Source organism: Pan paniscus, chromosome 15 (assembly GCF_029289425.2).
Source record: "Pan paniscus chromosome 15, NHGRI_mPanPan1-v2.0_pri, whole genome shotgun sequence".
NCBI classification, from domain to species: Eukaryota; Metazoa; Chordata; class Mammalia; order Primates; family Hominidae; genus Pan; species Pan paniscus.
Genome location: NC_073264.2, coordinates 74,839,557 through 74,864,664, shown reverse-complemented (window position 1 = coordinate 74,864,664; position 25,108 = coordinate 74,839,557). Strand labels below are relative to the sequence as shown.

The window sequence follows — 25,108 nt, the reverse complement described above, 5'->3', positions numbered from 1 at the left end:
GGGACCCCCAAAGCAGGGATTGCAGTCTCTGTTTGTCTATGAAATGAGGGGATTAGACTACAGGGGGACCTTTCCTGTTCGAAAATTCCTGTGAATGGAGCCTGGCAGGCGGTGTCTTTATGGTGCCTCATAGTGGGACCCAGGGTTGTCACTCAGAGGCTTCCTGTCATTATCCCAGGTCTGCGTGCCACTCAGAGAGACCTGTGGAGGAGTGGCTTTCTCGCCATGGCTGATTAGTTGGACTTGCTTTTCTTTTCTTTTCTTTTCTTTTTTTTTTTTTTTTTTTTTTGAGATTCAGTCTCACCCTGTCACCCAGGCTGGAGTGCAGTGGTGTGATATCAGCTCACTGCAGCCTCTGCCTCCCAGGTTCAAGTGATTGTCCTGCTTCAGCCTCCTAAGTAGCTGGGACTACAGGCGCCCACCACCATGCCCAGCTCATTTTTGTATTTCAGTAGAGACAGGGTTTTACCATATTGGCCAGGCTGGTCTCGAACTCGTGACCTCAAGTGATCCACCCGCCTCAGCCTCCCAAAGTGCTGAGATTACAGGCGTGAGCCATTGCGCCTGGCCTCTGTCTTTCTTTAAAGACTTTTCTTTCTTGAAGTTGAGCCACCCTTAGGGCTGAGCCTGCATGCACATGGGCCTGTGGGACCACTGGTGAGCACAGGGCTTATATTGTTTGCAGAGTATGTTTCTAGAACCTAGAAGCACATGGTATTTCCAGAATCCTTTTTAGGAACCCATGAATGTGTGTGTTTGTTCCGGGCCCCTGGAAGATCAGCTTGGAGAAACCTGAGTGGTGGAGGGAGTGGGTTGATGTCCAGGGAGGGGTGGGCTCATTTTGGAAAGGACAGAATGTGGGATCTGTCTTTGTTTCTGACTCCACAAGGCCTGCTCTCCCCTCCTTACTCATCCCAGCCTCTACCTTCCTACCCATACCTCTCTGTCCTCCTTCGTCATCCCTCCCTGGAAAATCAATTGTATTACCTCCAACATCCACCAGTCATAGGGTACGTATTCCGAATAGCAGGGACGCTGAGGAGCTGGGAAAAGTGCATTATAAGAGTAGACCCTGATTGGTAGGATTGACAGGTGTTGCTAGGAAAACTACTTTGGAAAATAGATAATCCGGGTAGCTCACAAAGAACAAATATACATTAAAAATGTATGAGAAGCCAGGTGTGGTGGCTTACATCTGTAATCCCAGCACTTTGGGAGGCCGAGGTGGGCGGATCATCTGAGGTCAGGAGTTTGAGACCAGCCTGGCCAACATGGAGAAACCCCATCTCTACTAAAATTACAAAATTAGCTGGGTGTGGTGGTGCGCGCCTGTAACCCCAGCTACTCGGGAGGCTGAGGCAGGAGAATCACTTGAACTGGGAGGTGGAGGTTGCAGTGAGCCGAGATGGCACCACTGCACTCCAGCCTGGGCGACAGAGCGAGACTCTGTCTCGAAAACAACAACAACAACAAAATACACACACACACACACACACACACACACACACACACACTAGAACTTGAAGCTGTAAGAAAATGTTAATTTCCTTTGATCTATTAGTATTGCTCTTGAGAATTTAAGAATAAAGAATTTATTAATTCTAAAAAGGAAAAGAGCTCTAAGTACAAAGATATCTATTTATTATTTTTTAATCTCATACCTTCCTGCACACCAAAGATATTTATAGCAACATTGCTTAAAATAGAAAAGAAAAAAAAACAAAACCAAAACTGTAAACAGCCTCAGTGTTTCATGTGGCTGTATAATTCATGATACCTAGAGTCAGTGACTATTGTGTCACTGTTATCTTAATATGAAGATAATGTTGTTTCTTGGGAAAATGTTGATGAATTTAGATGAAAAAAGTAAAACACAGAATTGCATAAGTGCATAAAAACTGATTACACTGCCCATAGTAAAAATTGACATAATGCCAATAACTGGATTTGGGCAAAGAGGTTATGGGTAGAGCATGTGTGTGTGTTTGAAATTGCTTTAATAATTTATATAGCATCTTTTTTTTATTTATAAGACAAGGCCTTAACTTCAAAGACTTTGGATTTGGGTGGGAAGGAGGCCAGGGGGAGGGACTCCCATCTGTTACTACCAGGAAGACCAAACAGCTCTGTCTTTATCAGCTACCGGCACTGCATGCAGGGGCTGGAGGATTCAGATGGGCCTGACTTCATAGACTGGCTGAGTAACTCGGGTTCACAGCGTGGACTCTCCCTCCAGCCCCCAGCTGGCTCAGGGCCCCAGACGATTTTCACACCTGCGTTTTCATGGAACCAGCCCAGTGAGCACGTGAGGCTTTGAGCCACCCGCCCACTCACCTCTGGGCTGCCTCTTACTGCAGGCCCCTGCCACAGCAGGAGGAAGCTGAGTCTTTCTTCTGCAGTTCCAACTGGCAGCAGGGAGGGTGTGCTTTGCTAATTGACCTCCTGCAGCCTTTTCTAACCCAGGTGGGGCCCTAGTGAGGTAGTGTCTTGCTCACTTACATTGTTGCACATATTAATTGAAGTGTTGAATTTAGTTGCTCTTTAATGCTAGCCACATCCATCCAGTTCACATCTGACCTAGCAGGCAGGGCTGTCTGACCCCACGTCTTGCCGTGAGATCTGCTGGGACGCGCAGCTGCAGGTATGGGCGTGGCGCTGAGCAGCTGACTGTCTTCTGAGCACCTTCTCATATCTCTGTGGCATCTCAGAATCTCTGGACATCTGGTGAATGGCCTTCTCACCCACCACTCCCCTCGTGTGTAGTAGCCTTTTCTTCTGAGTGGAGAGCCTTATTTTCTTAACACGTGGAGTGTCTATTTGGAGGGTCCATGATCATCCCCTTGCTGTGACCAGCCCAGGAATGTGACCAGGGCAGGACAGGGAGACTCCTTGGTGTTGTGCAGAGTCCCCAGGTGGGTGGCAGCTGGAGAGCCCCCGGCGTACCTTGAGTTCGCAGGTTGGAGCCTGCTGAAGCTCTGCCCGACAGAATGCGTGTGGAGGGACGCCCAGACCCAGCTGGGGCCCTGGTTATCTCCAGTGTATATTTGCTAAAACCAAATTTCAGAACTGTCAAAGACTGGAGTTTGTTGTTCTGTGATCAGATTGAAGTAGGACCTTGTGGCTGGAGGTGTGCCAGGGTCAGAGAGAAAATGGAGAGTATGGGCTCAGGGCACGCCTGGATGCTCATTAGGGGTACTCAGGCCAGCTTCATGTGTTCCATGACAAGTGATGGCTGTGTGTGTGTGTGTTTGGAGGTGGGGCTGGGGACTGTCTCTGTGCTTTTCTAGAATATCGTGTTTATTCCTAGATGCCCCAGCCTCATCTTCACACCCTACAGTGGCATTGAGCCTGGTTCTGATCATTGCTGGTCATGTGAATATTAAGTGCCATAGTGTCTAAGGAACAAGCTGCCTTCTCAAGCCCAGGCCCCAGCAATAACTGTTCCTCTCAGTTCCCCAATTTAGAGACCACGTGTGTGCCCCAGGGTTGTCAGCAGCTCGGTTTTTTGAAGCTTGAAACACATTTCCATAGAAACAATGCTATAAATGGTGGTTGGGTACCTAGGCTAGCCCACAAAGAGCCCTGGTGTCACCTCAGAAGTTGCTGAAATAAGGTATTAGTGAAATTGAGAGCCCAAATGCAGCAGTCATAGTACCCAGGATGCTGGAGGTTAATTGGTGTGGGTTTATTTGTGTAATTTCCTTTCTTTGGTGAGAGGTGTTTCAAAGCTCTCTAGATAAGGGATGCTCTGGAGGCACTCCCCCGCACCATCCCCACCCAGTCACAATCCCTCCTCTCCCGGTTTACATTCCTTCTTCTTTCCTCATCAAGCCAGGGGCCTGGGCCTACCTGCCCTCTGGTATGTTTATGATGAGGAAATCCTGTTCAGTGGCCCTTACATCATCATTGTCATCATCACCATCATCATCATCATCCTGATCATCACCGTCATTGTTACTGTTATATAAATCATCTTGATCGACTTAACAGAATAAACATGACACCTATTTAGAATTCTCTTCTGATTGCTTCTAATATTCCTTTGCAGTTTTAACACAGCTTATAAGTTCACCTGACATATTTTTTGGTGCTGATTTTGTCACTTAACATGACTTCACCAAATGGTTTCATCAGATAGTTTCCCTCTGTCCATCCTTTCATATTTCATTCTGTTACTCTTCCTTACCGTACCATAATCTGAATGGGCTCTATATACAGGTGCTGTGGAGCATCTTTTGTAAAAACTTCCTTGTGGTGACATTTTAGATTATTTTTATGGGATATAGTCCACCAACCGTAATTACCTGGTCAGCGTTTTAAACTCTTGCAACACTAAATATATACACCTACAATATAGCCGCAAAAATTAAAAAAAAAAAAAAAGCCCAGCCGGGCACGGTGGCTCACACCTGTAATCCCAGCACTTTGGGAGGCCGAGGCGGGCGGATCACCAGGTCAGGAGTTTGAGACCAGCCTGGCCAATATGGTGAAACCCCGTCTCTACTAAAAATACAAAAATTAGCTGGGCGTGGTGGTGCGTGCCTACAGTCCCAGTTACTCGGGAGGCTGAGGCAGAAGAATTGCTTGAACCCGGGAGGCAGAGGTTGCAGTGAGCCAAGATCGCACCACTGCACTCCAGCCTGGGCAATAGAGTGAGACTCCATCTCAAAAACAAAACAAAACAAAAACCCTCTTGCAACACAATGCCAAATCACATTCTAGAAAGATTTAAACTGTTTATGGTAGCACAGCAGCGTATATGCAACTGCCCTGCCAACAGCAGCTTTCCTGTTTTATTTATTTACTTATTTTCATGTTGGGGCGGGCCATAATGGGGCCTTAATGATATTCCAATTTGCATATCCTAAATTGCTGCTGATGTAGGTTTTTCCTCTCGATGATTTACTGATGTGTTTCCTCATGTGTCAAACCCTGCTCATGTCCTGTGACTGCAGAGCCTCCCGCCTCATTTATCTCCTTGAACCACTTTCCTGTTGGGAAACGGCAAGTCCTCTCTTCCTCACTGGCCCCACCCCTCACCTTGTCTCACTCATCTCCACACCTGCCCAGCTCACCACCTCAGTGACTCTGGGGAGGGAGTGAGAGGGAAAGACCCTGGAAGCCCTTGTGATGGATGCCACAGGGCAGGAGGTAGATGCGAGGGAGACCCTGGGAGGAGCCACAGGCTGTTAGAGCTGGAGGGGGCACTGGAACGCATCTGGCCCAGGAGTTACGCACTCAGAGGCCAGCAGGGAACAGAAGGGATGAAATGACAGAGGCTGGCAGAGTGTGATGATAAATGACAGTGACTCGTGGCCTGGGAATGGGTGGGATCTTTGGAAAATTGGAAAGTCTATCCCACCTAAGCAACCCTCCCTGGCAGTGCTACTCAGTTCCACCTCCAAGAAGGAGGTTTCCAATTTTTTTTCCATGACAAGCCAGAAGTTCTGATTTTTAGTTTGTTTTCTGATTAAAAAAAAATATTGGCAATAGGCTGGGTGCAGTGGCTCACGCCTGTAATTCCAAAACTTTGGGAGCTGACACTGGCAGATCACCTGAGGTCAGGAGTTCGAGACCAGCCTGGCCAACATGGTGAAACCCCATCTCTACTAAAAATATAAAAAATTAGCCAGGCGTGGTGGTGCACACCTGTAGTCCCAGCTACTCGGGAGGCTGAGGTGGGAGAATCGCTTGAACCCGGGAGGTGGAAGTTGTAGTGAGCAACAGAGTAAGGCTGTGTCTCAAAAAAAAAAAAAAAAAAAAAAACAGTTGGCAATAAATTCAGTTAAAATAAAACATAATATGTGAGTCAAATAAAACACATCTGTGAGGGAGAATGGCCCATGAGGCTCCAGTCTGTAATCCCTCATTTTATTAAACTTCTTATTGGGAAACACGGGCCCAGAGAGGTATCCTCATGTAGCAGAGAGAAAGCTTCAGAGGGTCCAGAGGTCAAATGCCATCTGTATGACCTTGGCAGAGCTGTTTAACCTTCTTGAACCTCAGCTTCCTTATCTATAAAATGGGAAAAATGGCTTCCTTCAAGGGTGCTGGGGTGGACTCAGTAGGCTCATATCATCTCAAGCATGTATTTTTTATTTTTTAATTTTTTTGAGACAGGCTTTCTCTCTGTCACCCAGGCTAGAGTGCTGAGTGCGGCGGTGTGATCTCGTCTCACTGCAACCTCTGCCTCCTGGGCTCAAGCGATTCTCCCCCCTCAGCCCCCCAAGTAGCTGGGACTACAGGCACACACCACCATGCCCGGCTAATTTTTGTATTTTTTGTGGAGATGGGGGTTTCACCATGTGGCTCAGGCTGGTCTTGAAGTCCTGAGCTCAAGCAATCCACCCACCTTGGCCTCCCAGAGTGCTGGGATTACAGGCGTGAGCCACTGTGCCAGGCCAATGTCAGGCATTTAGTAGCTGCTCCACAGATGTGAGAAAAATCCTGTGTAGGTCATCCAGAAAATTAGAGGAAGAACTAGGCTTAGAACTTTTCTCTCATGACTCCCAGTGCAGAGCTTGTTCCACATTACATGGGCCTACTTTCATGGGAGTTTCCAGAGGTGTCTGGACACAGGGGTCCTTCTTAACTCTGGGAAATTGTAGGTTATTTTATGAGAGCCTTTTCCCCCCCCCGCCTTGAGACAGAGTTTCCTTCTGTTGCTCAGGCTGGAGTGCAGTGGTGCAGTCATAGCTCACTGCAGCCTCAAACTCCTGGGCTCAAGCAATCCTCCCACCTCAGCCTCCCAAGTAGCTGGGACTGGAAGTGCATACCACCACACCTGGCTAATTTTTTTTAATTTTTTTTTCGAGACAGGTCTTGCCGTGTTGCCCAGGCTGGTCTCAAACTCCTGGCATCAAGCACAATCCTCCTGCCTTAGCCTCCCAAAGCGCTGGGATTACAGGCATGAGCCACCATGCCCAGCCCCTATGACAGCTTGTTTGCCCAACAGCTACTGAGCTCAGATAATGGGCATCATAGCTCTGTGGGCTTTGCAGTGCAGGCCTCAGAATTTAGGAGACTGAGCCTCAATAGTTATTGATAATACAAATACCATACACCACTGAACCTAAGAAGCCATTGATTAGAAGATGTAGTGTTATTTTATATACAGCTAAGAAAGAGGCCAGGAGTGGTGGCTCATGCCTGTAATCCCTGCACTTTGGGAGGCTGAGGCCAGCGGATCACTTGAGGTAAGGAGTTTGCGACCAGCCTAGCCAACATAACGAAACCCCATCTCTACTAAAAATACAAAAATTAGCTGGGTGTGGTGGCGAGGCCTGTAATCCCAGCTACTTGGGAGGCTGAGGCAGAAGAATCACTTGAACCCAGGAGTCGGAGGTTGCAGTGAGCTGAGATCATGACGCTGCACTCCAGCCTGGGTGACAGAGTGAGACTCCATCTCAAAAAAAAAAAAAAAAAAAAAAAAAAGGCCGGGCAGTGGCACACGCCTGTAAACCCAGCAGTTTGGGAGGCTGAGACGGGCAGATGATGAGGTCAGGAGATTGAGACGACCATCCTGGCTAACACGGCGAAACCCCGTCTCTACTAAAAATACAAAAAAATTAGCTGGGCATGGCGACAGCTGCCTGTAGTCCCAGCAACTGGGGAGGCTGAGGCAGGAGAATGGCATGAACCTGGGAGGTGGAGCTTGCAATGAGCCGAGATTGCACCACTGCACTCCAGCCTGGGTAACAGAGCTAGACTCCATCTCAAAAAAAAAAAAGAAAAGAAAAGAAATGGAAGAGGAAGTGCTGCTAATTAAACTATACAGGCTATCAATTGTAAGATGCATCCTGATTTCAGAGATGTTAAAATGGAGGAAATGTGTATCTTAGAATCAATGAAATAGAACAGTAATAAAAGTAACAGCAATCTGTTACATTGTATTGCTTACTTTAAATATTCACATATACTGTTTTATTCATGCATTTATCAACAGGCATTCACTGAGCACCCACCATGTGCAGGCACTGTATAGCTACCAGGGATACTAAGGTGAGGAAGATCTAGGCTGTGCCCTTCAGGAGCTCCCATCCTAGTAGATGGCACTCTGATTCCAGATATGCTGCAATAAGCAGGTGTAGAACAATGTGCAGGTGATGGAGTAAAGATAAACAGAGGATGCCATGGGAGTTTAGGGAACAGAGTGGCTGTCTGGTCCTTAGGAGCAAAGACAGAGGTTTGGGTGCATGGGATTTATTTAAGAAATTGTCTCTGGAGGAAGGGAGGAAGGGAAGCAGGGTAGAGCCGGGGAAGAAGCCAAGTAAGGAGGTGTGTGTTGCTGCTGGAGCATGAATTGCACCACTATTGAATTGGTCCCACCAAAGGCCCCTTTTGAGAATGGGGTAGCTGTGAGTCCTTGAAAGCCAACACTCAGAGCATCTGGGGGACATTGTACCAACTTTACAAAGTAGATCTAGGGCTCCAACAGTATACACTCCAGTGTCCTTCCTCTGCTTGGAGGAGTCAATGAACGCTTCCTGGAAGAGCTGCCATTAAGGTCAAGTCTGGTGGGAGATCTGGGCATGGGATAATGTGGGGATCAAGGTGGCGAGAGAAGGAGCATGTGTGAAGATATGAGGGTGAGAATGCAGGAATCTTGGAGAACTTCAGGTTGTTTAGCCATGTGGGCTGAGGCTGGGAAGTGGGGCAGAGCCAGATCGTGTGGGAAAGGTGCCTAACAGTCTAGCTAACAGTCTCAGCTTTATGCAGTAGATGATGGGAGCTACTGAAGAGAGGTGTGATCACTCTGATGGCAGTGTGGATGGTAAAGTGTGCAAAACCAGAAGCAAGGAAATAGATGAGAAAAAATGATAGCCAACACTTATAAAAGACTTAGTGTGTGCCAGACACTGTTTAAGTAAGCTCTTACTATCATTCCGATGTTGCAGATGGGTGGTTGAGTAACTCGCTGAAGGTCATCAAGCTAGTGTGAGCCAAGATTTGGACTCAGGTCTCAGCCTGTGCTCTTAACCTGTACACCCCCATAAGCATGAATGTTGGATTCTAGTCCATGATGTATCGGTATTTGTTTTCATTTAAAATCAGTGCTTTAAAGCATGCCCTGTTGCACACATTGGGTCTCTGGAGTTCCTGTTCCTCTTGGCCCATTGCCACAACACAGGGAAGCCAAGCTCCAGTGAACAGCCAGTGAGGAAGTCTGTCTGGGATTAGTTCTGCAGAGGGCATGGAACTGTGCTGAAGGGAGGCCTTTGAGAAGTTGGCAGCTCTCGGTCTGTGAAGAAAGGGCGTTTCTGTCCTGTGGCTCTGCTGGCCTGCCCTCCCTGGCAGCCACACCTGTTTTGTCCTTCTCCCTACACCCGGCCAGACGTCTCTCCCAGAGTGACAGCAGCAACTGGGGACATGTACAGAGGCTCCCTCTCAGGCCTGACAAAGGCACTCAGAACCTGGCCCAGGCCTGCAGGGCAGGGAGGCTGGGGAGGGGGCAGGTGGGAGGGCCAGGGACACAGACAGCTGTGGGCTGGTGTGGCAAGCATGGCCCTGCCCCAGAACAGGTGAAGTCAATGTGAGCGGAGGAGGAGGGTCCCCTGGGGTTTTTTCCAAGGATAAAAGAGAAGACAGTGCAGAGACGTCTCAGCACACAGTGGCTTAACTTCATGACTGGGGTGGTTGTGAGCTCCCGGTTTGCTCAGAAAAGACCTGGCAAAAAGGGCTGAGAAGACACAGCTGTTGGAGGGGTGTTCCTACTCAGGCTGGGAGGACAGCCCTGTGGAAAAGTGTGGTGGAAAGGACACAAAGAACAGGCTGGGAGAGAAGCGTTGGAGGATACCCCTGATGAGACATTGAGTCAATGCCAGAAAAAGTCTCTCTAGGCAGTGCCCATGAGAGGGTTACCTGAGGCCCATGGGGTCTTTTCAGGGAAAAGAACTAGGTGGGTTTTTTTTGTTTTGTTTTGTTTTTTGTTTTTTTTTTTTGAGACAGGGTCTCCCTCTGTCGCCCAGGCTAGAGTACAGTGGGGCAATCTGGGCTCACTGCAACCCCTATCACCTGGGTTCAAGCAATTCTCATGCCTCAGCCTCCTGAGTAGCTGGGACTACAGACGTGCGCCACCACACCTGGCTAACTTTTGTATTTTTGGTGGAGACAGGGTTTTACCATGTTAGCCAGGCTGGTCTCGAACTCCTGGACTCAGATGATCCGCCCGCTTTGGCCTCCCAAAGTGCTAGGATTACAGGCGTGAGCCATGACGCTGGGGCTGGAACTAGGTTCTTAAGAAGGGATAACCTAGGTTGGGGAGGAGACACAGGGTAAAACAGTAAAAATAATTAATTGTAGCCTCTTATATGTACATAGCATGATTGAGTTATAAAGCAGTTTTTTTGTCCTTTTGATCCTCTCAAGCCCCTGGTAGGTGGGCATCCTTTCATTGTTCATGCAATGAACACTTAAACAGTGCATCTGTTATGGGCCTAAAAAGTGAGGTTCAGGGAAGGTCAGTGACAGTTTTCCTAAGTCCCTGTGTTTTCTACGCCCTTCTTTTTTTTCTGTTGTAATTGTAGGTAATGAGGTCCTGGAGGTTGTACTTTAGTTCTCTAGAGGGAAACGACAATAGGGACACAAGAACACAAGGGACATAGGGACCTGGCTGGCATCGTGGACTTGGGATGCCCTCAACAATATTTGTACTCCCAGTTCCCCAGGCTCTGGTAAAGGTTGGTTGTTTACTTAAACACACCACGTGTGCTGGCCTCATTGGGGGAGGAACAGTGGGAAAAGGACAGCAATGCAGGTATGGAGCCTGGGGAGAAAGACACTTCTCTTTTAAATAGTGATGATGGCTGCAGACTTATTGGAGGAAGGTGGCTGGGAGGTGAGAACCTGGCTTCCTTGGAAGCTTTCCCCCAACTTCGTAACAGCTTTATTGAGATATACCTCACACACCATAAAATTCACCCTTGGAAGATTTTCTTTTTTCTTGAGACAAAGTCTCACCCTGTCACCCAGGATGGAGTGCAGTGGCGTGAACACAACTCACTGCAGCCTTGACCTCATGGGCTCAAGCAATCCTCCTACCTCAGCCTCTTGAGTAGCTGGGACCACAGGCATGTGCCACCACACCTGGCTAATTTTTGTATTTTTTTTGTAGAGACTGGGTTTTGCCACGTTGCCTAGGCTGGTCTCTAAACTCCTGCGCTCAAGCAGTCCTCCTGCCTCAGCCTTCTAAAGTTCTGGGATTACAGGTGTGAACCACTGTGCCTGGCCTCATCCTTGGAAGATTTTAATGGTCTAGATACTGCTGATGAAACACAGGGCAGTGACAGACCACTCTGAGTGGAGTCCAGAGAGCTGATGTGGCCCTCGGAAGCCTCTCAAATTTGCCATATTCTACCTTTGTTGGGAATCAGAGTTTAGGATTCTGTCTAGGGTGCTTTATTTCCTGGAGTGTTTCTCTCTTGTCACACTCCCTGGTAACTGGAGCTCTGTACTCCTTTTTCGTGCAGTTTGTAAAGAGGGTTGAGGGTGGAGAAAATCCCACTCTGTGGATAAGGTCTCTGGAACACCTCCCCATTTCCCTGAAAGGTCAACCTTCTTGGTTGCCCCAGAGACTTGTAGCAGGGGCTGGAGCTTCTAAAACCAAAACTTTCACTTCACACGTCAGTGATTCTGCACCGTCATATCTGCAGCAAAACTGACCTCCAGGGCTTTCCCAGAAGCGCTGCAGCTTTCTTTACATAGCCTCATCTGCCCACCTTTTTGAGGTAGACTTCTCCTGCCAAGCGGGGGCTATTTGGTATAGTCTTGAGCCCTCCTCCCCTGCACACATGTGTGCCCCTTTTCTTCTCTCTCCTTTCTTAGGTGGCCTGAATTTGGAAGTTTAGCTGTAGTGAAGGGCGGTGCCGCTCCAAGGTGAGCAAGGCTCCTTCAGGGCCACTGACTTCTCTGTTTCCCCTGCCACCTGCCTCCACTATGTGTGCTGCTTCCTGGGCCACTCCTTTGGAGTGGCTTTCACCTGTTCCCTGAAGGCTGGGCCCTGGCTCCATGATGGCAGGCTCTTCTAGCAATGTGCTTCCCAGTCAGGTTTTCTGGTTGGTTGGGAACATCCCTGGGCTGGTCTGCACAAGCTCTTAGGGGCTCACTCTGGGCTGGCCTAAGGCCAACTGCAGGGGCTGGGCTCTCAGGGGAGGTGAGGATGGCCACAGGTCTGCAGAGGAACTTGGCAGCAGTGGGCACTGGAGACCAAATGGCTTTGCTTTTGCTTCCCTCACTTGGATGTGTTGTCAGTGGGAGGGAAGAAATCAGGCAAATGAAAAAAGTAAAAAGGCTCTACCCTGATCCTTTGCCAGGAGCCCTGAGAGTCTGGCCTCTGCTTGGGGGTCTGCAGGCCTGAGCACTGCAGTTCCTCAATTGCTCACTGCCTTCCTCTGGGGGAGGAGCAGAGAGGTCACAGATGCTTGGCTTGCCCTGTGACCTGGTGCAATTCACTTAACCTGTCTGAACCTCAGTACATCCACAGACTGAGAGAGATAAAACTCACATGCAGGGCTCTTCAGGAGACTGTATGGAGAAGTGCTCTGAGAGCTGCCAGGAACAATACTGTCATCACAGATGCTAAATCGGGGAGCCCGGGCTTTTTTTTGTAGAAGGTGGTTTCCCTAGCTCCTCTATTCACTTACTGTAATCACAGAATCATGGATCTTGAACTGGAAGGGATCTCAAGAGGTCCTCTGGTCCAGTCCTGTGGCATAATTACCTGTATTTTGTAGATAAGATTGTTTTAAGTGTTCCTTATTTTGACATTATCTATCATAACATGGTGCAAATAAGCCCTTCTCCTCTTGGGGAGGTGTGACTTCCAGGTGTACATGTACACAGGTGCTCCAGCCAGCAAAGAGGTGGAAGAGGACAGGAAAGCCATGCCCCCTTAGAAGCAAGTGCAGGTTTGGCAGGATTTCTGGGCAGAAGATCCAAGTTTTGCCTGTGTCCTCCACACCCCACCCTGGCCCTGTAGGCCCAGTGAGTGTGTGGGAATCATATTCTGCTGCCCCTCCCTCCTCTTCTCCCTGAGAAAGTGAGGGATGCACCTGGTTCTCAGGTCTGGCCACAGTGTTTTGAAAAGTGGCTGCCAGGACACATGGTATTCTTCGGTGGTTTTTCTTTCAAAGGAAAATCTCCTTCTGACCCATCTCCTTGAAAAACAGCCACCGCCACCACCGCCGCCGCCACCACCACCACCACCACTGCACCACCACCAAAAAACTTGGAAGGAAGAATAGGACACACTCCCCTGAACTTTCCCCTGGCCCTAGAGCCCCATTGAATGTGGGGGCCAGAACCAACCTCTTGAGCTGCAAAAATGTTTTCCATCTTCCCACCAGTCAGGCAAGGAGGCATCAAGGCTTGGACCTGAGAATTGATCAGGGGGATATTTAGGGAAGACAGGGGAAAATGTGAGTATGGAGTGAAAAGCCGCTCAACTCTGGCCTGAGTTGCTAGATTTAAATCCAGGAGATTTTCCTCACCTAAGCGATGGAGATGGTGGGTCCTTTCTAGGGACTGAGGCCAGTTTCTCAATAACCTTTACACGCACCAGGACGCTTTTGAGCCAGAAAGTGAAACCCGGAGAGTCTGTTAATAAAGTGCCATGGAGAGGATTGTGCATGATTTACTGTATCCAAAACCAGAGAGAGTTTCTTTGTGGAAGAAAGCGACTTGTGCCTTCCCCAGCATCACACACACACTTTCCTGGCAGGCTCGATGGGTTTCCAAACATTTCGTCACCGTCTCCTCCTGACCTTGGTGTGAAAGGAACTAGCAGCGTGGCCCGCCAGCAAAGCCATCGGGGGCGCCAGCCTGGGCGGGGGATGGGGACGGCGACCGACTCGTGAGTGGAGGTGAGGTCTGCTGGAAATCCCCAGCCCCGGCCGCCGCCTGAGGTTTAAGGACGCCTTCCCCGGCCTTATTTGGTCGCAGGAAGTGGGCGGCGCCGGGCCTGCTGGCTGAGGCCGCCCCGAGACAGTTGTGCTGATGAAGTGGTAGAGCTGGTTCCTGCTCGCCGCGGTGCCGCGCGCGCCGGCCGGCCGCTGGGCGCTCCGCGCTCCCAGCCTCGAGTTGTGCAATCCTTTGTAGCACGCCAGAGTCCTCCTCCTCCGCTGTTGCCTCTCGCCCTCTCTCTCTCTCTCTCTCTTTTTTTTTTTTCAAGCTGTGAGCTCAACCGATGAGTCAGAGCCGTGCAATCCTGACACTGCATCGCAGGACTGGGGGTGACACGGAGGGAGGCAGAGCGCTCGCGAGGCGGACGGCACGGGTGCGGGGCGCGCCGAGGCTCCTGCATCGCAAGCGGGGGGTGACAGCCCGCGCGTCCCGCCCGGGCCCTGCCAGCAAACTTCTCAGCCTCGGGAGGCGCGGGCTGGCGGAAGCCCCGCGAGCGCCGCGGGGAGGCGACGGCGCCTGTTTGTTTTTAAAATCGGGAGTGCGTGCAGGCGGCTGGAGTCCCGGAGGCGACCGAAGGCGGCGGCCCGCGGCGGAAGGGGGACAGCCGAGCCCGGAGCCCGGAGCCCGGGCAGGAGCTGGGTAAGTGGGGCTGCCCGGCCGGCGGCCGAGGCCTGCACGCGGCGGGGCCGGCGAGGGGACCCCAGGCGGCGCGCGAGCTGTGGCTGCTCGCACGGCGGGTTGCAGCTCTGCAGGCGCGGCCCGGAGAGGGGGCCGCGGGGGCCGCTGCGCTCGAACTTCTGCGGCCTGGGCGGCGGTGGAGCGGGCGCGTGTGGCCGTGCGGGGGCCGCCTGCAGCCCGCCGCCCCCTCCCCCGCGGTCCGCGCCCTCGGCCCGCAGCTGCGTGTGCAGCGCAGCCCCGCGGTGTTTGTGCAGCTACGCAGCTTGCGCGCGGCCCCCGCCCACCCGGGCGCGGCCCCGCCAGGAAAGCCCTCCCCACCCGGCGGCCCGCGGCGGCTCGGGAATCCGGCTGCTCCTCCTCCGCTGGAGAGAAACGTGGTGTCCGTGGGGACCGGCTGACGTGACGGAGCCCAGGCCCGGAAGGCGCGGCGAGGGGCTAGCCAGCTGAGGGAACTTGGCGCGGGAGCCCCTTCCCCTGCCAGCGTGCACGGGAAAGTGGGCCTGGACGCGGCGTCCACGCCAGGAGTTTGGGGGACAGAGGTGCAGGGGCGGCGGGGAACTGGGGCAAATGCAGTCAGCAGAGGCCTAGGCTGGAGCGCTTCGCGCGGGCGGGCGCACCTCAGACCTGTCATCCTCCCGCGCGCCCCCGCACGCCCGCGCCGCCGCAGCCCTCCCAGCCCGCGCGGTGCCTCGCGGGGAGCTGTGTTCCCTGGTGCCTGGCGGCAGCGCCGAAACCCGGGATTCGGCCGGGCCCTGCATATGGCCGGCTTGGTGGAGCTGGTCACGTCGCCTCCCAAGTCGCACATGCAGGACCATGTGTGTCAGGTTGCCCCCAAGGCCTCTGGGTAAAGGTCTAGGGGAGGAAGGGGAACTTCGTGTGCCCTGGGGCCTTCAGGCTTCAGCCCCAAGGCGGGCCGACATGGAGGAGGTACCTGCCACAGAAAGTGGAGGCCGGGTGTCCATCCCAGCCCAGCCTCCAGCGAGAGCTGGTGAGAAGATGAAAGGGGAAGTTATATGCCCCATTTAAAACTTTGTTGGTCACAACTACGGTGGCTGCTTCCTGTTTCCACCATCCCACGTGGGACCTGTGTGCCAGCCTGTGGAGCCTCGCGCGGGGGGCGGTGGGATGGGGGAAGAGAGGCTGGCCACGGAGGCCCCGGTGGCCCGCGTATGCAGGGGATCCCTGTTGGCAGCTGCGGCTGGGGGAGGGGATGTCTGGCTTGCTCCAGCAGGGGGAGCCTGGCCAGGTGATCTGGGATCTTCTTGTTCCTGTAGCTTCAGGGTTGAGACTGAAGGCCTAGTGAAGGTGGACCGAGAAGCCAGTCCTCCCTAGGGGGCCTCAGCTGAGGGGAGAAACCACCTGTCTTGCTCTAGAGCCTCCCACCAAAGGTGTGGCACACGCCCCTTTTGGATCAGAGAAATGCCCCCTTTCCTTGGGTGTTAAGTGGCTTCAGAACCCAGGGAAAAGGAGAAGCCTTCCCGGGTTGAGAATTCGTAGGTCTTCCTTTTCCAACTGCTCTGGACAGTGAATAATAGGAGCGTAAACATTCAATTACTGTGATAAACCATCTCGTTGCATGGCCCTGGTCCAGTCTCCACTCTAATTGGATTGGCCTCTGGCTGGTTACTCTGGTCCGTGTAGCTCCCGGGGGGACAAGGGGGTGAAGAACCCGGAGGATGCCCCCAGGTCATACAGCTTGCCAGCTTGCTCTGGAACAGCCTAGCCACTGCCAGTGTGGCCTCTCCAAGTGCCAGCAGAACCCCCACTCCCGTGACTCTGTCAGCTCCTCACCCCACCCCAGGAAAGAGCGCCCTGGAGTGCCCATGGGGATGAGAATTTAATTTTTACATGTGGGATTTTAAAATAGCCCCAGTGTTTGACCCTGTGTGCTGCTGCTTTCAATAAGTGGAACACAAGAAAAGACAACATGCAGTTGTGGATTCAGCTGAGGGCCTCCTGTGTCTAGAGTCCCCAGAGAAAGGCTGCCCAGGGGTGCCAAGACCTCTGACAGAAGAGGGGAAGGGGAATGGGCCCAGTCCAGGAATCTTCAGGTTGAGAGCCCCTCTCTTGCAGTTGGGTCTCCCAGAAGAAAACTTTGCTCATGCTGGGGTGGGGACAGCCACAAAGTGGCTGGGGGTTTCCAGCTTATCCTTCTAATCCTGTTTCAAATGCCACTTCTGAAGGCTGTAGCCATCTTCTGAACACTCATTTCCACCTTATGTAGTTATTTGTGTACATACTGCAGTGTGGTGGTCAAAAACAAAGACTCTGAGCTAGAGTTCCTATACAGTATCTCCTTCATAGAGTTGCTGTGAGGATTCTGTGAGTTAGTATACGTAAAATGCTTAAAGCACATTTCAGTATTTCGTAGCCTCTGCTTGAACGGGTCCCACAATGCTGCTTGGCATCTAGTAAGTGTTTAGTGTTTTTTTTGTTTTTGTTTTTGTTTTGGTTGTTAGAGACAGGGTCTTTCTCTGTCGCCCAGGCTGGAGTGCAGTAGTGCGATCTCAGGTCGCTGCAATCTCAGCCTCCTGGGCTCAAGCAATCTTCCCACCTCAGCCTCCCAAGTAGCTGGGACTACGGGTACACATCACCACACCTGGCTAATTTTTGTATTTTTGTAGATATGGGGTTTTGCCATGTTGCCCAGGCTGGTCTTGAACTCTTGGGCTCAAGAAATCCACCCACTTTGGCCTCCCAAAGTGCTAGGATTACAGTCTTGAACTACCTCGCCTGGTCTTAGTGCATGTTAGTTGAACAAATTAGTGAAAGATCTCCATAAAAAAAAATGTGTACTTGTCATGTGTTGGGCCCAGTGAGTCCCTGCTCCTGGAACCTCCTCAGATTGCATCACTGGTTTCAAAAATGTCAGTCCACCGTGGGTGATTCTGGGGCTGGTGAACCCAGTTTCCTGGCACTGCCCTGTAGCTGGCCTTGTGGAGTGCATGTGTCGGTCATCCTGACCCTAAGGGGACCTCAGGGTGAAAGAGTTGTGGAGCCATCTCCCTAGGGATCTGCTAGCCTGGGCACTTCCTTTGGTCAGCCCAGGTTGGCACCCTTCCTGTGTGTGTGCAGGCGTGCATGCATCAGTACAGAAGCAGCCTGGGGCTCCATTCTTCCCTGACTCACTGCAGGTGGCAGGAAGCAGAGCCAGTGGCCGCATTCTGTTGGAGGAATTGCTTCTTTCTGCACATGAGAACTCTTGACTCTGGGACTGAAAAATTGCATGCTGGGCCGGGGCTAGGGTGGAGTATGCTGAAATCCCCAATTCTTACTAAGGGACCTGCATTTGCATTCGAAGCAACATTCAGGATACTGTGAGACTATGAGCTCATTTTATGAATCAGAAGCATTACAGCATAACTTTAATGTTGGAAACTGCAATTTGGAATCCAGATCACCCTCCCTCCACCTCAGCGCGCTCGCACACACACACACTCTCTGACATGGGCTCTCGCAGTCACACACTTGGGAGCAATAATAGTTGGAGCATCAGTTCAGATTCTGGAGGCCTCCAGCAAAATTCGTCCACACCGACTTCTGCTTCCACACTCAGAACGCCGTTCCTGGATGGTGTGTGGACAGTCACTTGGGCAGTGACTGAAGAAAGTCTGATGGGTGCGTGGGAATGAGGCCTGGGCAGACCTGAGTTCATACCCCAGCATCTCCTCTTGCTTTGTGGCTTTGGGCACTGCTTAACTTCTTGGGCCTCAGTTTCCTCACCTGTAAAATGTGGATGATACTAGTACTTCATAGGCTGTGAAGATTAGACAGGATTATGCATGCAGAGTGACTGACACATACTAGGTATTCAACAGATGGCAACTCTCATTTCACCAGTTCCCACTGGATCCAGTGTGTTTGCCTTTGACTCCTATCAAGGAAGAGAAAATGAAGGGTGTCCTGTTTATAGTAGGAAAGCAATCTACCAGGCCACTGAAGCTTGTATAAATGAAGTTTATTGTGCCCTGGGAACAACAGCTTGATCCACTCCACCCTAGACATGTGGCCCAGACCCAGTGTCTGTGTGCCTTTGAGAGGGACTGTGGCCCTGCAGCCGAGGGTTGAGGGCCCAGCTTCCCAGAGATCAGATTATGCTCTCAGGAACCTACCCGCCCAGGCCCCAGGCTGAGCTGCTCACGTGGGTGGGCAGGAGGAAGGCTGCTTTCTCAGCCAAGGAAAAAAAGTCCCCTGTTTGCTTCACCTGAAGCCTCGCAGTGTGACCTCGCAGGAGGTTTGGGTAGAGCCAAGGGTGGGAGTTTTTCCTTAAAGACTGCTTTGGCTCTTTTACCCATTAAAATTATGTGCAACGGTGAAGGAAACACCAAGAATTATATAAGAAGAAAGTTGCCACTGTCAGAGGAGAGCCGGAGTTGTGCTGGGGTGGGGCTGGGGGTCTCCCTGAGGGCTGCAGTTGCTAGCTGTCATTCTCGGCTGGTGGGGAAGAGCTGGTGGGGAAGAGCCGGGGCTTGGGGCTGAGGCTTCCCTGGCAGCCGCCCTTGCTGTTGCTCTTCCTGGAACACAGCCTCGTGCTGTGGCCAGCCAGGGAAGGTGCTCCCTGTTCCCTCTGCCTTTCTCCCAGCCGCAGGGAGCTTTCGTGGTGAGAGCATTTTTTCCAGGCAGTGCTTCTTCCTCCAGGAGTCCTGGGAAGGAAGGAGAGTGGGGAAAGCACAGGGCAAGGTTTATCCCAGTTAAAGCTTGGATGGAGAGAGTGAGCTACAGTAGGCTTGTAGCTGGCCAGAAGGGGCTTCTCTCTAAAGCCGCTCAGCTTCTCTGGGGAATTGGAATCCAGACAAGAAGGAAAATGGTGAGAGATTTTGATTCCCTGCTTTTCCCAGTAGTTGGGCAGACAGAGGACCCTATCCAACTTACCGTTGCCAGAACTTGCCATTTCTTTGGTAGGTAAGGCCCACTTAAGCTCAGAAATGGGCTTAAGTGATAACTTGCAACCCCGAGATGGCATGTGAGCTGGCAGTTCCTGGCTGTGGCACAGATCCTCTTCCCCTCCTGGCCTTCCTCTGTCTGAGGCCCCAGCTGGTCTTGGGTCATAGTCCTAATTCCAGAGCTGGGAAACCATTTGGGACATCTAGTCCGAATCCTTCATTTTCAAATGGGGAAGCCGAGAGGTGGTGAGATGCTTGAGGTTCTAAAGACTGTCTCCACTTTCACTTTGGGAGGGTGGAAAGGGACTGCTCCTGTGTCCTGCGCCTGATGGCTGCTTCTCCCAGTTTGGAAGCTGGGAGGGCAGCTTGAGCGCAGGAAGAATCCAAAGGAATACTGTCTTGGCTCCTGGGTGTGGCTCAGTCCTCAGCTGGCTCCATAGTTATTTATTTGTTTGCATGTGCGTGAGTGAGTCCTGTGGTTGGGAGGCTGGATCTGAGTGAAAGCAGAAGTACCCACACTGTGTCAGCTGTGCAGCACACAACGGGGGACAGTTGGGAGGGGAAAAACGGGGCAGAGGCCCGTCTGCATGGTGGCTGCTAGTTGTGCTTTCTGTGCCTGTTGCAGTGCTTGCACACTTAAGTGTAAACAGCCCTTCCGTGTTGCTAGCAGCTGCCTTTCCTTACTGGCTTTGGGCAGAAGAGGCGCCAAAAATAACCAGGCGGGCACTTCCACTTGTGGGACATTTACTGTGGTGGCCTCTGGGCAGGCTTGCTTGCTTTCTGTAGGTCCTGTGTCTCTGCCACACTGGAGTCCCTTCTACTTCCTGCAGCCCTTCCTCAGCCTCCCTCTGGCCATTGCACCTTCCCCTTTATTGCTCTTCTTAGAGTGAATCCAGGAGGGTGGCGGCTCATCCTTTGGGCCTGGAAGCTCTGCTGGTATTATCTGGGAAATACCCTCATCCCCCTGTATCCCTGTAGGCAGGCCCTGCTGGCATAGCTGAGTTTAAAGGAGGGCTGTGCTGGGTGCCCTCTGGACTTTCTGGCCAGACCTCTCTCTCCTGGGTCTGTAGGCCGGAAGCTCTGCGTGCCTGCAGAGCCCCACACTGTTGCTAGGACTTTGAGTCTCCCTGTCCCGCCCTTGCCTGGCCAGCCTTGCTCTCAGCCAGCTGTGGAACTGGAAGAGTCGGACTATTCATTTCCTCCAAGGTGTTAAAGACTGATAACGATGTCTGAGCCACCCCTACCCAGCAAGAGAGACAGGAATCACATTTATTGAGTGCGTACCCTGTGCCAGGCGGCGCTTCATCTATGTATTACCTCATTGAATCCCACAATAACTGAGATGAAACTGTTGTGCCCATTCACCAATAGGGAACCCCAGGCTCACAGAGGCTGGTGATTGGAGAAGCCAGCACACATTGCCCCTGACTACTTTTACCCTGCAGCTCCCACACTTCCTCCGGCTATTTTCATGTGCACAAGGAACAGTGCTTTGATCCTTGGTATGAAGTGCTGATAGTAGGAATTCGGGCACCATTAGACTGGCTGGTAGGGGAGATATCTTGGGCTGGGAAGGGTGGGGAAGACCTCCCTGCTGCCTCCCTCTCCAGATGCTTCACAGGGCAGCCAGGAGCCCAGCCTTGAGCCCTGAGGCCCTTCTGTGGAGGACTCAGCTGTGGGCCTGGGACTGCTCGGCCAGGCACATGCACAGGAAGAGGGGAAAGGCTTGGTTTCAGCTTAGTGTGGGCTTCCTGGGGACCTCTCAAGTGTGTCCTCCCCCTTAAAGGTATCCCAGCCTCTGAGGTACTGAGAACAGCTCTGGGGATCAAAGGCTGGGGCTAGGTGGGATCTTTGGTCTCCCTTCTTGGCTGCTGGGTCTGACCTGGGGCCCATCATTCCAGCTGGCTTGGCCCAGGTCCCAGAGAGTCTGGTTGGTGTGTACTTGGGGCTTGGGCTGGATGCTCTGCTGTGCCCGCATGCTGTGCCAAAGGCCTCTGGGTGTATTTCAGGAACAATAAAGAATAAATCAACATAGGAGAAAAGGCCCTGCAGCAGCTGCTCAGAGACTGGAGAAATGCAAAGAATGTGTGAGCCTTTGGCAAAAGTCTTGCATCTTGACCAGGGCCTGAGGAAGGGCGTGAGGCTGATGTGATAGCTCTGGAGTCAAATGGGTGTCTGTCTGTGCCCAGTTTGCAGCCCTTCTAGGAGGCCCCAGGCAGCCACACTGAGACTCCCCTCCCTCTGCTGGTGGCAAATTTTTGTGCTTCCTGGTCACTAGCATGTACTAGGGAGCCATATTGCCCCCGTTCTTTACTCTCACACTACACTGCCAGACACCGACCCATCCAACCCCCAGGCACCAGGTGGGTCTTGGCCCTTTCCAGCCCTGACCAGTCAGGAGAGCCTGGGTTGATGAAGACTTGGTAGGCTTGACACACATGCTACGCCCCCTGCTTTACCTCCCCCAGACGAATGTCAAGGACCTGGCAATACCAGGTCTAGGGGTGCTAAGTGTGAGAACATCTACCTGGGAGGCCGTCACTATAGCTCTGCTCAGGTAGTCAGCCATGTGTCCTTAGGCAGGTCATTTTACCTTTGAGGTCTTGGTTCTATGAGCCATGAAATTGAGGTTTGGACAAATGATCTTTGGAGTGAGTGGGCACCTCTGTCTCCTCTACTCGGGATGTGCGATGAATAGATTTTATTTAGGAAGTTAAGTTATTGGGAGAAGCAACGCTCTGAGAGCACCATGTGGAGATATGGGTGGCTGTGGCTGGGGGCTAATGCTCAGTGTCCTGAGTGGGGGAACCCAAGCAGAGACCTGATTTGACCCAGAGCTCAGGGTGCCAGGAGAAGGGACAGGAGCCTAGACTCCATGGGGACTTGAGTTATCTGACAAGCAGGGGAGAGCCAAGACTTTATTTATTTTTTTGAGACAGAGTTTTGCTCTTGTCGCCCAGGCTGGAGTGCAGTGGTACGATCTTGGCTCACTGCAACCTCTGCCTCCTGGGTTCAAGCGATTCTTCTGCCTCAGCCTCCCGAGTAGCTGGGATTACAGGCGCCCGCCACCATGCCTAGCTAATTTTTGTATTTTCAGTAGAGACGGGGTTTCACCATGTTGGCCAGGCTGGTCTTAAACTCCTGACCTCAAATGATCCCCCCGCCTCAGCCTCCCAAAGTGCTGGGATTACAGGCGTGAGCCACCGTGCCCAGCCGAAGGCTTTATTTATTTATTTATTTATTTATTTATTTTTGAGACGGAGTTTTGCTCTTGTTGCCCAGGCTTGAGTGCAATGGCACAATCTCGGCTCACCGCAACCTCCACCTCGTGGGTTCAAATAATTCTCTTGCCTCAGCCTCCCGAGTAGCTGGGATTACAGGCATATGCTGGGTTCAAGTGATTCTCCTGCCTCTGCCTCCCAAGTAGCTGGGATTACAGGTGTGCGCGACCATGCCTGGATAATTTTGTATTTTTAGTAGAGACAGAGTTTCTCCATGTTGGTCAGGCTGGTCTCATAAACTCCTGACCTCAGGTGGTCCACCTGCTTTGGCCTCCCAAAGTGTTGGGATTACAAACGGGAGCCACTGCATCCAGCCTGGCTTTATTTTTAAAGAGCTGTTGGCTAACCTCAGTTGTGGGGTTGGAGGGTGTGGAAGGGGTGTGACTTCCTCTTAGGCAAAGATGCCGAGCCCTCCACAGGTTGGCCCACTGGAGGTAATCACCTGTAGCCTCTTCACCTTCAAAGCCACTCACCTGCCCGGCCTCTCCCACCCACTTTACCCGACCAGCCACATCTCAGAACATCATGGTGGTTTTCAGGGGCTGAAGCTGCTCTCCAGGGAGCAGACGTGAGCAACCCAGAGGCTGCTGCTGTCTATCCCAGGCAGCCTGGTGTGACGTCCAAGTCTGAAACTCTTGGAGGAAGTTTGCAGAACAGGCAGGCCTAGGTGCCAGTCCTGGCTTTGCCTCTGTACTGCTGTGACCTTAGGCAAGTGATTTGACCTAAGGTCTTCTCAGATTTCTTGTTTAGAAAGGAGGAGTAATAATACCTACCTTGATGGCCGGGTGTGGTGGCTCACGCCTGTAATCTCAGCACTTTGGGAGGTTGAGTTGGGAGGATCCCTTGAGGCAAGGAGTTCAAGACCAGCCTGAGCAACAAAGTGAGACTCCATCTCTACAAAAATAATAATGATAATATCTACCTTTCTGTGCGACGATTACACAGGATAATGTGTGTAGTGTGCTTAGCACCATGCCTGGCACATAGTAGCACCTTCAATGGAAATTTTGGAGGTATTGATGAAGCCTTGTTTGTGTGATGTTGGGATAAACCTTGGCTCCATGCTTTCCCCAGTGTCTTGCCAAGTGGTGGGGCCTGCCTAAATGGAGGCATGAAGCATTGTTATTGGAGTCCTTGATTTTGCTCCTGGCTGTGTGTCCTTGGACGAGTTTATTTCCTTCTCTGGACTGCTCTGTGGAACGAGGAATTGGAGTAGGTAAACATTGACATCCCTTGATATTTGGAATCTGTTCAGCTTTCCCAGCTGGGCCCTGCTTTGCCAGTTGGCTCTGAAGAGAGGCCCAAGCCACCTTTCTCCATGTGGCATGGAGGCTTTTATTCCAGAGTGAGATGGTGCTGATCCTGCAGCCTCCAGCTCACCTCTGCAGTCCCCCATACCTCAACACCCTTTGGGCTCTCTTGGCTTCCAGGGGCTTTTACAGATACCCCCAGTCTGGAGGGGAAACTGTTTCTGGCTGACTGAGGCTAGGATTATTTCTTAAGAGGAGTGTTAATAGACCATGCTGTGCTTGGAAATGCCCCCAGGGAAGAGCAGCAGCTCCGGGAAGGAGCTGGCTTTGTGAAGTTCTCAAGTGTAGCATTCCTTCTGAGGCCCACAGGTGTAGATTTCAGATTTTTCTGGGAGGGTGGTGGAAAGAGCAAGGACTTGGAAGACACAAGATAAAGATTTGAATCTTGCTTCTGGCTCTGTAACAGCAGAGCCTCAACTTCCCTCTGGAGAATGGGGACATAAGACTCCTCCATAGGAGGTTTATAAGCATGGATTCGAATTTGTAGAGGACCCAGCCCAGGGAAGTACTCGTTAGCTCCCTTCTTTTGGGAAGGATCTGTCTTTTGGATATTTTGTAGATTGGCCATGGAAGTGGAAATATTTGCCTGTGGCCATTTTTCCTAGGGAAAAGCAGGGCTGCCTGACAAGCTGTTGCAATCCCAAAGGCCTCTCCATCCCCTAGTTGTTTTGATGTCGGGATCAAGCTTGGGGTCAGGTTCAATGTGTGTCTGGGAGAGGGGCTACCCAGGCCTTTGCAAGTCTGAGCTCTGCGGCTGCCTAGGACTGTGACACCGAAGGTGTGGAGAACATGGGCTGAGGAGGGAGGGGCCTTTCTGAGCTGAGAGAACTTGGCAAGTTACTTTTAACCTTCGTTTCCTGTAAGTTTCCCAAATTTCCTTCGGTTATTGATTTCCAATTTCAACCCGTTTTGATTGGAGAACATACTTTGAGTGATTTCAGTCCCTTTAAATTTGTTGAGACTTGTCTTATGGCCTAATGATGATCTATTGTAGAGAGTGTTCCTTGTGCTATAAATATACATATATATATATATTTTATATATATTATATTATATA

General features: G+C 51.6%; 1 protein-coding gene and 1 long non-coding RNA gene across 7 annotated transcripts in view; one reads left to right on the top strand and one right to left on the bottom strand.

Annotated features, from left to right (window-relative positions):
* The window catches only part of MIDEAS (mitotic deacetylase associated SANT domain protein), a 75,642-nt gene that overhangs the window by 16,102 nt on the left and 34,432 nt on the right, over positions 1–25,108 (top strand). The window contains exon 1 of one of the 6 annotated variants that reach the window (XM_055097824.2): positions 13,949–14,538. The exons of 4 other annotated variants lie outside the window; for them this stretch is intronic. The gene's annotated coding sequence lies outside the window, so the exon portion shown is untranslated. Of the gene's footprint in view, positions 1–13,948; positions 14,539–15,542; positions 15,566–25,108 lie in introns of those variants that run through there. One more of the 6 variants, XM_034937790.3, reaches the window with a different exon arrangement.
* Positions 248–12,611, bottom strand: LOC129393836 (uncharacterized). The gene is made up of 2 exons (XR_008620925.2): positions 12,503–12,611; positions 248–10,251 (listed from the first exon to the last, which is right to left on the bottom strand). It is a non-coding gene; the product is annotated as an uncharacterized LOC129393836 (long non-coding RNA).